The following is a 13519-nucleotide window of genomic DNA, read 5'->3' on the forward strand; positions in this document are numbered from 1 at the left end:
AAATTATCAAACATAGCTTCGCCAAAGCATTTTGCGACTTAGTAACTTTGACCAAGTCTCGATCGGATTTGCGTCGAAATTGATTCCCAAGCTATTCGATACGCTAGCTAGTGAATTCCTTTCATGATTGCAGGTATTTCATCATCACCCATGAAGTTTGTACTACAAATTGAAAGGTCCTAATGGCTAGAGGGGGGTGAATAGCCTAATAAAAATTTCTACAACAACACTTAACCAAATGGTTAGACAATTATGAGGCGAAGCGAGTGTTGCACTAGCCTACTTAAAATGCAAGCCACCTACCACAATTCTAGTTTAGATAGTGTCTATTCACACAATAGCAAAGATACTATCCTATGTTAGTGTGCTCTCAAAGACTAACTGTTGATGCAAAAGTGATCTGCAAACACAAAGGGCTAATACCCGAATCGATATCCAAAGCGTGCCAGTCGATTTGACCTGCTAATCGACAAGGATGAAGAAACGAACACTTTGGTCCTGACAACAGCGATACGCCCGGAAGTCACGGCCAAGAGGTGCTCACGCGGAACTCGAGAATCGCCGAAGATCGCACTGAAGCGATGCAGCTCGCCGAATCAATGAGAACTCGTAAAAAGGGAAATATGCAAATTGACGAAGTCGCCGAAAAGTAGATGCAAATAGGAGTAAAAGTTGGTTTTGATATTGATTGATATATATCCTATTACATTGCCCCTTACTCCATATTTATACCCTAATCTAAAGAGACACAACCAAACACAACTAGGACACCAATCCCATATCTAAAGAAACACGTGACTCTTACACGAATCATAACCTAACAAATACAGAAAAGGAAATCAACTCCTATCTATTTCCCTGTCCGCCTCAATTACGATGGAAATCTCACTGTCCTCCTTCCCATCGGCATACTCCCTATTTCATCGGTAGTAGGCTTCAAGTCTTCCTTCATCGGCATACTCCATGCTTCATCGGCAGTAGTCTTCAAGTCTTCCTTCATCGGCATACTCCCTGTTTCATCGACAGTAATCTTCCAACCTCATCGGCAACGCCCGAGTCCAAATCAACCTTTCCATCGACCATCACCAGCTATCGGCAACTATTTTTACAAACTGGCCTTCATTGGCTGTCAAAGTATTCAATAACTTTCCCCTTGCCGATTAGTCCACTCCGATTATTTTGACATGTGCAAAAAACGGTATCAACACATGCCCCCCAATTTCGGAGTATAAAACCATTAATGCTCCGAAATTTACTCCAGATAACGCTTGCCTTCGCCCAATTACCGTAACTCATTCTCCAAGCCAAAACTTGATTCGTTATCAAATCCAATCAAATCTAATCTTGATTCACGCACTTCAGTAAATATCGCACAATCGCCAACCACTCTTACCTTGATTATGATTGAGATACCAAAACAATAACCCATCGGCAAGATCTTAACATGATAATGCTGCCATTTTCAGAATTAAAATATCATGTATCGATATCCCTTCCAAGTCATGATTACTTGTTATCAACTCATCTGTACAATCCCCTGATTATCGCGCGAATAGTTACCATATCCCTCTGCACCGCCTTGACCTATATGCGCGCGTCATAGAGATAAGTCCAAAATACCCTTATTCCGGGCGGCTTATAAATAGATTTCTCCGGAACCCTCATTTTCTATCTTCAGCCTCCAATCCTTGGCATTCTCTCTCTCCGGCGGCGACTCCGACGAACAACCGCGCGACCTCAACCAACAAGAACCCTTCTCCGGCGCTAACTTCAAGTTCCCGGCTCGTACCTCCACCTTCCTCAAGACAATGGCCATCAACTTCGACGTCCCCGCGGTTCGCTCCACTTCCATTACCTTTTACTTTGATCTTTTTGCAAATTTATTCAGTTGGTGATTTTTCCTTTCTTCTGTCTTCTGGATTCCATAACCTTAGGAACTGCGCAACAAATTAATTATCCCAACCGATCAGCCACACGTCCAATGTCTTGGACCAATGGGCAACCCAGATCCAACCGATCTGATCAACGCAGAGGTTAACAGAATCCCCTTTAGAGCCCAAAATTTCTCTCTGAACTTGTGGAAAGACACATTCCGATCTTGGCCCAAAACCACCAAAGGGTGGAAAGATTGGTATTTGAGGGTTAATAGATCGATGCAAGTATACTGGGCAGAACGAAGATTAGACCAATGTATCAGGCTCTCTATTGCCGATATGCAGAAAAATGAATCAATGATAATTGCAGCTGCTTATTTCTGGTCAGATACGACCAATACTTTTATGTTTGGACATGGCCCAGCTACCCCTACCCTTGCCGATGTCCACATGCTTACTGGCTTGGACATCTCAACTGCCGATGAAGGCTCCATCTATGGTAGAAAGCCTGAATATAGAGTGAATACCCGTAACATCGGCGGTTGGACAGGATATATTCAAGAATACCAGAAAACCGGGACACCTAACCAGAGGGAACATGCCACATTCCTGAATATGTGGTTAGAAAAATTTATCTTCTGTGGTCGATCAGTAGGACCAACCAACGCCTTCCTCCCTGCAGCTGAACTTCTGGCTAATGGCGTAAGGTTTCCTCTTGGCCGATACCTTCTGAGCTCCACTTATCATCTTCTTCACCAAGTGTCTCAGAAACTTCTGCTTGGCGAACCCATCGGCAACCTGGGAGGCCCGTGGTGGTTTATCAACATGTGGCTAAATGCCCATATGCACAAACGTTTGCAATGGGACTTTTTTGCTCAACAATTCCCACGAGAAATTGCTGAAGATTATGTGCTCGGGGATGATGAATCGGCAACATGCTCACCCCTCAATTTTGGTGAGGCCATAATTGTCCTTCCTGGAACAGAAGCCAACGAAGACCAAATCGGCAGATTTTTTCAAAGCTTTTATAATGGTCTTTCTCGTGATCATAGGGCCTGGGTGCCTTATATCGACGAAGAAAACAGATTCCCCCTTCTTTTCAACTTTGCCGATGACACTCTGAATCAAGATAATGAGCTCATGATGGCTATCATCACTCCCAGGGCAATTCCAGTAAACACATTCGGCAGCGGGAAAAACACCAACATTTCATATGAATTTTACAACCCATCGGCAGTATCCCGCCAATTGGCTTTTGGGCAACTGCCAATCAAACTCTGCTTTGCCGATGTGATCAAACCCAGGGAAACAATCACCTGCGGAACAGACTGGAATAAGGTAGTACAACTTTCTCCTGATGCCGATACTACAGATGTTGATATATCCACCTGGACACCAATATCTTTCATCACCGAGTCATACAAGCAATGGTGGCGAGAGTGGAAAGAGCAACTGTTCGCGACTTCTGCTCACACATATCGGCACATGATCGACCCTGAATATGCCATCCCTGACGACGCGGTAAGTTTCCTTTAACTCCCTTCTGCTTTTCCCTTCATTTATCAGTAACTGATTCCCTTGTAACAGGTTAACAACCCAGCACCATCGGTGAGCAAAAGTGGGAAACCCTTCAACCTCCGGCCTGTTTCCCCAACATCGCCGATCGGCTACAACGCTCCCACCTTAGCCGCTTTGACCCACCAGAAGATTCGTACCAAGACCATCACTTCTAAGTCCAAATTGGCTACATCCAGGGCTACCCCATCGGCCGCTGCTACAACCTTGGTCAAAGCCTTTAAGGTAACAACCTTGTTTATTTTCACTTATGCCGATCACAAACTATATTAACCTTAATCATCAGGGGGTAAGAGCTGCTACGGTATCGTCATCGGCAATTCCGCCGATATCAAGCACCACTCCTTCAGAGGTAGCTTCTTGACTTTACATTTTATCTATTAAATATCATATCTTACACTTGTTTTGCTGCAGCAATTGGGTACATCGGCAAACGTACCAGATGCCCAAGCTTCACAACCAACAAGTGTCGATGCCCCCCAGCCAATCGTTGCCGATGTCCAAGCAAAGCGCAAAGCTTCAGCAGATACTGAAGCACAGCCAAAACGACAAAGGTCTATGCCGATCCCTACATCTGCCCCAATGTCATCGGTCATCATACCTCAAGAGCCCACCACCGATGAAGTCACAGAGGATATCCCATCGGCAAGCTCAGCCGATCCACACGACATACTCCAGGTTGCTTCCTCCAGTCAAGCACAGGAAATTGCCTTGAAACAGGTAAACCGATCAACCTATCTGATTTTACAATACTCATACTTACCCCTGATTGATCTCCTTGTCTTTCTCTCAGGAACAAGATTCCCCGAACAGCCTGTTTTCCTTTACCATTGACATTTCTGACGACGATGGAGAGGAAACAAGTTCTTCCCTTGCACTGGGAACAATATCGGCAGAGACTAAATCCAAGTTGGAAACCCTCCTGAACTTGCTACAGCAAGGTACCGCCCAACTGGTAGATGACTCGGACCCCGCAAAGGCAATTTTCAAGACAATTCGTGGCCAGGTCCCTGCCGATGTTGAAGAAATACTCTTCCCAGCAGCTCACTTAGAAAGCCGTCAACTGCAATATCAACGGGCTGCTCAGCGTATTGCCGATAGAGCAGCTCAAGCTCAACTTAAAGAAGAGATGCTACAACTGAAACAAATCGCTGATGAGAAGCACAAGGGCATCGTCAACTTGCAGACTTCGGGTGCTGCACTTAAGCAGAAAATCTTGGATCTATCGGCAAGGAAGGCAGCTCTATTGGCCGAATTGAAAGAAATCGATGCAGCCTTAACTCATGCTCAACAAGAAGAAAGCCAGCTACCCAATGCCGTCAAAGCCCTTCAGCAAGAAAGAGATATCCAAGCTCGCAAAGCTTTAGCCATGAAGAAGAAACTTAAGCCTGTGGAAGGTGCTGCCGATGACGATATCAAAGAAATGGAAGAAGCCGACCAGATTCGCCTGCGTGCGATATTAGCTATCCAATCCTTGCTGAACGTGTAATCTTATTTATTGTATCGGCACTTTATGAGACATTGATACCCTTGCATAATTCTAGCCGATAGTACTGTTATCGGCACTTATACTTTTATGCATCTGTCCAGATACTAGGGTAATATTTCTTTAAATATTTTCCATTTAACGCTCTGGGAAACACAACCCCTTCGAGGGTTTCTAAAATATATGCATTACCAGGAATAGACTGATTTATCCGATATGGACCTTCCCAATTAGGAGACCACTTTCCAAACTTTGAACTTTTAGTCCCAATCGGTAAAATCAATTTCCAGACCAGATCTCCATCGGCAAACTCTTTTACTTTCACCTTCTTGTCATACCATCTAGCTACTCTTTTCTTATTTTCTTCAATATTAACTAAAGCCCTTAACCGATGACCCGCCACATCTTCCAACTCATCCTTCATAAGAGTATCATAATCATCGGTTGTCAGCTGATTTTGAGAACGTATTCGTCTAGAGCCAACCTTAATTTCCCAAGGCAATACTGCATCGTGTCCATATACTAACTGATAAGGCGTTACTTTGGTTGCACCATGATATGACATCCGATATGACCACAAGGCTTCATTTAATACTGTATGCCACCTCCTAGGATTTTCTTCAATTTTGCGCTTAATGAGTTTGATGATCCCTTTGTTAGAAGCCTCAGCTTGACCATTAGCTTGAGCATAATATGGAGAAGAATTTAAAATTTTAATTCCCATACCTACAGCAAACTCATCAAATTCTCCTGATGTAAACATGGTACCCTGATCGGTAGTGATAGTCTGAGGAATACCAAATCGGTAAACAATATGCTCTTTCACAAAATCAATCATATTGACCGATGTCACCTTCTTTAAAGGAATTGCCTCAACCCACTTTGTGAAATAATCGGTAGCAACCAGAATAAATTTATGTCCTTTACTCGATGGCGGATAGATCTGACCAATGAGATCAATAGCCCATCCCCGGAACGGCCATGGTTTGATTATAGGATTCATAGCCGATGCAGGCGCTCTTTGAATATTACCAAACTTTTGACACCCCTGGCATCCCTTAAAATATTTAAAACAATCTTCAAGAATAGTTGGCCAATAGTACCCATTCCTTCTGATCATCCATTTCATCTTGAAAGCCGATTGATGTGCCCCACATACTCCTTCATGAATTTCGCCCATCAAGCTTTTCGATTCATCATTGCTAACACATCTGAGTAAAACTCCATCTATAGTTCGATAATATAATTCATCATCGAGGAGCACATATTTGGTAGCTTGGAACCTTATACGTCTCTCAACCTTTCTACATGGATCCTTTAAATAATCGACAATCTCTCTCCTCCAGTCATCGGTATCAACTGCCGATGTTAGCACTTCCTGAATAGGCTGATACCCTGAAGCATGCTGAGCTAGTCGATTAGCTTCCTCATTATGCAATCGAGAGATATGTTCAAGACGAAAATCTCTAAATCCTTTCAACAATTGCAAACATCTTTCATAATACGAAATCAAAGCTTCACTTCGGCATTCATAAATTCCAGCTAATTGATTTATAACTAGCATAGAATCGCCAAAGATTTCAACAACATCGGCACGTATCTCCTTCAGCAATTCTAACCCCTTTATCAAGGCTTGGTATTCAGCTTGATTATTTGTCGCTGTAGCAACAATCGGCAACGAAAACTCATACTTCTTTCCTTGAGGTGAAATTAACACAATGCCGATACCCGCTCCTTCACCACATGTGGACCCATCGAAGAAAAGTGTCCAGGGAGCAATCCCCAGAGAATCCACCGTATTACAATGCTGAGTGATAAAATCAGCCATCACTTGCCCTTTAACTGCCTTAGTTGATTTGTAGCGTAGCTCAAATTCTGACAATGCTAAAATCCATTTACCGATTCTACCACTTAATATCGGCATCGACAGCATATACTTGACCACATCGTCTTTGCATATGACCGTACATTCGGCAGATAACAAATAATGCCTTAATTTAACACAAGAAAAGTATAAGCACAGACACAATTTTTCGATAGCCGAATACCTCGTCTCAGCATCCACTAATCTTCTGCTCAAATAATAAATAACACGTTCTTTCCCTTCAAATTCTTGAATAAGAGCTGAACCGATAACTGCATCATCAGCTGACAAATATAACCTGAAAGGCTTCCCATGTTGAGGTGGAACTAGCACTGGAGGATTTGATAAATATTTCTTAATTTCATCAAGGGCTAATTGCTGTTCAACTCCCCATACAAATTCCTGATCAGCTTTTAATTTAAGTAGTGGGCTGAAAGCCTTGATCTTACCCGACAGATTAGATATGAATCTTCTAATGAAATTAATCTTACCGATCAAAGATTGCAATTCAGTCTTATTGGCAGGAGCAATCACCTTGTTAATTGCATCAATAGACTTCCTACTGATTTCAATGCCCCGTTGATGCACCATAAAACCCAAGAATTGTCCTGCCGATACACCGAATGCACATTTATTAGGATTCATCTTCAATCCATGCCTCCTTGTGCACTCCAGTATCTTTCGCAGATCGGCTAAATGTGCTGTGATATCTCCAGACTTAATCACTACATCATCAATGTAGATCTCCACTAATGTGCCGATGTACTCATGAAAAATAAAGTTCATAGCCCTTTGATAAGTAGCACCGGCATTTTTCAAACCAAACGTCATGACTATCCACTCGAACAACCCCACATGTCCTGGACATCTGAAAGCAGTCTTGGGAATATCCTCCTCAGCCATGAATATTTAATTGTAACCTGCATTACCATCCATGAAGCTAATAATTTGATGTCCAGCCGCAGCATCAATCAACAAATCAGCAATCGGCATTGGATAGCCATCCATCGGTGTGGCTTTGTTGAGATTCCTGAAATCAATACAAACACGAAGTTTTCCATTTTTCTTATAAACAGGAACCACATTAGAGATCCACTCTGCGTATCGACATTGCCGAATAAACTTCGCTTCAATTAATTTAGTTATTTCGGCCTTAATGTCAGGAAGTACATTAGGGTTACATCGGCGCGCTGGCTGCTGATGTGGCCGAAATCCAGATTTGATAGGTAACCGATGTTCAACTATCGATCGGTCTAATCCAGGCATCTCAGTATAATCCCAAGCAAAACAATCTTTATATTCTTTTAACAAATCTGTTATTCGCTGCTTACACTTGGAATCTAACTTAGCACTAATAAAAGTAGGTCTTGACCTATCACCATCACCGATATCTACTTCTACTAAATCATCTGCCGATGTGAACCCTTGACCTAATTTTCCATCATCGGCAAACCTATCCATTAAAACTCCTCTTCAGAACCGACTGCTTGGATCGGTGGAATTTCATAATCAGCAACTCTAAGGAACTCTTTTTCCCAAGCTTCTCCTGATATGCATTTAGTTCGCTCGTAAGTATCTGATTCTGCCGATGCAATGATATAAGAAGAATCACCAGGGACAACCTCAATCTTATCCCCAATCCACTGTACGAGGCATTGATGCATTGTAGAAGGAACACAACAATTAGCATGAATCCAATCCCTCCCTAGAAGTAGATTATATGCACCCTTGCCATTGATAACAAAGAACGTCGTTGGCAAGGTTTTGCTGCCGATGGTCAATTCAACGCACACCGCCCCTTTAGTCGGTGATACATTGCCTTCAAAATCTTTCAACATCATATCGGTTTTGGTCAAGTCTTGATCTCCCTTACCAAGTTTCCGATACATCACGTAAGGCATAATATTAATCGCAGCCCCTCCATCAATAAGTACCTTAGACACAGGCTGCCCATCAACTCTGCCCTTCACAAATAAAGCCTTAAGATGCTGTCTCTCGTCATCGGTAGGTTTCTCAAAAACAGCCATCATTGGATCTAGTGTTAGCTGAGCTACTTGATCAGAGAGAACAACTTCTTCCTCATCATCAGATAGTGCCAGAAACTCCATCGGCAACATGAATACCATATTAACATCTGCCGATGGACCCTTATTTTTGTGTTTCACCTGCCACTGCTGATGACCAGGCCTTTTATTGGAGGAATTTTCCTCCTGGTATAAATCCTCCTGACGCTCACGTTGCATCCTCCTTCTCTGCGTCTTTGTCAAACCCTCTGGGCACCATCGAGGAAACTTGGTTTTCCAAACCGGCTGATAACAAGTCCTAGTTGGTTCTACACGACGTATATTAGGGTCCCTGTAGAATATTTCCTCATCGGGAACTCTTGCGTTTGCCATCTCCTCAAGTTCCTCCTGATTCCTTGGAAAATATCCAGCGCGTTTACCAAGCCTCTCATGTACACTAAGTCTGCCCCCCAGCCGATCATGCACCGATGCTCTGCCTTTGATCGGCTCGTTGATAGACAAACCCTGATTACCACGTTGAAACCTCCTTTCTGAACGATTGACTCCGTAATAACCATTACACTCAGGGCAATTTTCAACAGTTGGCAATTTAATACCTTCTTCCCAGCAATGGATGAAGAACGGACATCTCCAATGATCTTTATGTCGATTCCACTCTTCCTGACGTCTCATTTCTTGCTGTTGCCGATATCGGTCATTACGCTGACGCCAACCCTCCTGCTGCCTTCGATGAGTAATCACAATGCCAGGTCGAGGAGGTTTTTTGGAACTACTGCTTTCTCCTAGCAAACCCTTACTCTTTGCATCATCGGTAGTTATCCGATGTTGGGGGTCTACTGACGCGTTTTTCTCAGCAGCCTCTGACGTCAATACCTTGGTCTTTCCTTTGGCATCCAACATATTTGCTGGAAAAGGGTGTTGATCAATTTTCATCGGCTTCTGGGTCTTGGAAGTACCGAACTTAATTCTCCCAGATTCAATAGCCGATTGTAACTGTTGCCTGAATACCTTGCACTCATTTGTACTGTGTGAAGTTGCATTGTGCCATTTGCAGTACAAAATCTTCTTCAACTCTTCTGCCGATGGGATTACGTGATTAGGTGACAGCTTAATTTGGCCCTCTTGAAGCAGAAGATCAAATATTTTATCGGCCTTGGTGATATCAAAGGTAAACTTTTCTGGCTCTTTTTGACCAAAGGGACATGATATCGGCTTTTTATTCTTAACCCACTCAGCTAAGCCGATAACTGGTTCTTCATCAGAGTCAGAATCTCCTCCTTCTTCAACAAATGATACCTTTTTACTCCAATTCTTTTTAGGTTCAAAAACCCTAGTATCTTGATCAGAGATCCTTTGCACAAGATGACTGAGGCTTTCAAACTCCTGAGAAGCATATCTGTCCTTAAGATGTGGCAATAACCCTTGGAAAGCCAAATCGGCAAGCTGCCGATCATCCAGCACCAGGCTGTAGCACTTATTTTTTACATCTCGTAGCCTTTGTACAAAGCTCTCTACCGATTCATCATTACGCTGTCTCAATTTTACTAAATCGGTAAGCTTCTTTTCATGGATTCCAGCAAAGAAATACTTATGGAATTGTTTTTCTAGATCAACCCAAGTAATAATAGAATTTGGTGGCAATGAAATGAACCATGTAAATGCTGATCCAGACAAAGATGATGAAAATAATCGAACTCTTAATTCATCTCTGTTAGCTGCCTCTCCACATTGAATAATGAAGCGATTGACATGTTCCATTGTTGATGTATCATCTTGCCCAGAGAATTTAGTGAAATCTGGTACCTTGTACCGATTTGGGAGAGGAATTAAATCGTATGCAGGAGGGTATGGAGTCCGATAAGAATAAGTATTGACCTTGGGCTTTATCCCAAACTGATCCTTCATAATCTCTGCTATCTTATCGGCCCAAAAAGCATCAGCCTCCTGCTGACGAACTGGTTGAATTTCTACAGGAGGTGCCTGCTGACATCCCTCCACATATCTTTGTAGCCCACGATCTCCAGCAATCGGCATATTTGCCGTTACTTGTGGTCCATTAACCTGTTGGAAAGGATTCATCGGCTGGGCTGCCGATGCTTGATTCTGGAAACCAGCTTGCATATGACCTTGTTGAATCCCTGCAACCTGCTGATTTCGCTGAACTGTATGTTGAACAGGTAACTGTCCTGACCAATCATTATTAGAACTCATCGGTACAAAACCTACCGATGGCTGGTAATTTGCTGATATTGTTGGATAATTATAACTGGTTTGAGGCATGAACTGAACCCCAGTTTGACTCAAAGCAGGGGCTTTCTGCTGCATCGGCAGTACGCTCGCCGATGGACTTGAATTGAATGTTTGAATCATAGGCATCTGGAAACCTCCTGGAGTTGGTTGTACAGAAGTAGTCGCGGCATATTGAGGCACTTGAGCCATCGGCGAAACGGCCGATGATATAGGCGCTCTTCCTGCTGCATCAAATACTTGAGGTAATCTAGGATTGAAAGCAGATGACTCTGGAGGCATGCCATATCCCCACCAATTAGTAGGAATCTGGTTATTCTGAGACACAGGGCCTGACATAGCTGATGCCGATAGATCTGTATTAAGCTGAATTCGCCCTTCTGGTAGTACCTGATCTGATTGTATCGGTGTAGATTGAACATTAGGTGAACCTGCCAATACTGGAGGGGAAGTAGCTTCTGTACCCACAACGGCCGAAGGAGCCGATGGAGTTTTGACAGATGCCGGCTCTGGTTGATGATAGGCAGGCCCAACGTAATGTGGTGCCGCTTGTCCTTCTTTGAGAGTTCGAACCACAGCATTATGAACAGTATTGGACAGCACATTGGAATGATTAATCAAAGCATGATTTACTGCAGAATTAACCATCTCTTGAAGTTTACCAGGATTGGAGTCAAAGGTAACCTGCCGAGGCAACGGCAAATCTTGCTTCTGGATGACTTGTCCACTCTTGTTCAAGCTAAACGATCTCAGACAAAGCTGCTTGTATTCTTCTACAGCTTTTTCCATAGCCTGCCTCTGTTCTTCCTTGAGATCTTCTTCTGATACCGCGATAATGTTCCCTGGATCGATCTCGGAGTTGAACATATTGGTTGAAGTGTCCCACTGGGCGTGCCAAAAGATGTGTTGATGCAAAAGTGATCTGCAAACACAAAGGGCTAATACCCGAATCGATATCCAAAGCGTGCCAGTCGATTTGACCTGCTAATCGACAAGGATGAAGAAACGAACACTTTGGTCCTGACAACAGCGATACGCCCGGAAGTCACGGCCAAGAGGTGCTCACGCGGAACTCGAGAATCGCCGAAGATCGCACTGAAGCGATGCAGCTCGCCGAATCAATGAGAACTCGTAAAAAGGGAAATATGCAAATTGACGAAGTCGCCGAAAAGTAGATGCAAATAGGAGTAAAAGTTGGTTTTGATATTGATTGATATATATCCTATTACATTGCCCCTTACTCCATATTTATACCCTGATCTAAAGAGACACAACCAAACACAACTAGGACACCAATCCCATATCTAAAGAAACACGTGACTCTTACACGAATCATAACCTAACAAATACAGAAAAGGAAATCAACTCCTATCTATTTCCCTGTTCGCCTCAATTACGATGGAAATCTCACTGTCCTCCTTCCCATCGGCATACTCCCTATTTCATCGGCAGTAGGCTTCAAGTCTTCCTTCATCGGCATACTCCCTGCTTCATCGGCAGTAGTCTTCAAGTCTTCCTTCATCGGCATACTCCCTGTTTCATCGGCAGTAATCTTCCAACCTCATCGGCAACGCCCGAGTCCAAATCAACCTTTCCATCGACCATCACCAGCTATCGGCAACTATTTTTACAAACTGGCCTTCATTGGCTGTCAAAGTATTCAATAACTTTCCCCTTGCCGATTAGTCCACTCCGATTATTTTGACATGTGCAAAAAACGGTATCAACACTAACTAAAGAGCCACACCAACCAAGCAAGCAAGCTCTCACAACTAGCTACACTAAAGAGCTTGTCAACTAGTTTGCGGTAAAGTAAAGAGAGTGGTTAGGATAGTTATACCGCCATGTAGATGAAGAACCAATCAATCACAAAGATGAATAACAATGAAGACCAATCACCTCGGAATCAATGATGAAGACAATGATTTTTTACCGAGGTTCACTTGCTTGCCGGCAAGCTAGTCCTCGTTGTGGTGATTCACTCACTTGGAGGTTCACGCGCTAATTGGCTTCACACGCCAAACCCTCAATAGGGTGCCGCACAACCAACACAAGATAAGGATCACACAAGCCACGAGCAATCCACTAGAGTACCTTTTGGCGCTCCACCGGGGAAAGGTCAAGAACCCCTCACAATCACCACGATCGGAGCCGGAGACAATCACCACCTCCGCTCGACGATCCTCGCTGCTCCAAGTCATCTAGGTGGTGGCAACCACCAAGAGTAACAAGCGAAATCCACAGTGAAACACGATCACTAAGTGCCTCTAGATGCAATCACTCAAGCAATGCACTTGGATCACTCCCAATCTCACTATGATGATGAATCAATGATGTAGATGAGTGAGAGTCCTTTGGCTAGGCTCACAAGGTTGCTATGTCAATGAAAATGTGCAAGAGTTATCCCTTGAGCCGGCCATGGGGCTATAAATAGAGCCTCCATCAAATA

This window comes from Miscanthus floridulus, chromosome 14 (assembly GCF_019320115.1).
Source record: "Miscanthus floridulus cultivar M001 chromosome 14, ASM1932011v1, whole genome shotgun sequence".
NCBI classification, from domain to species: Eukaryota; Viridiplantae; Streptophyta; class Magnoliopsida; order Poales; family Poaceae; genus Miscanthus; species Miscanthus floridulus.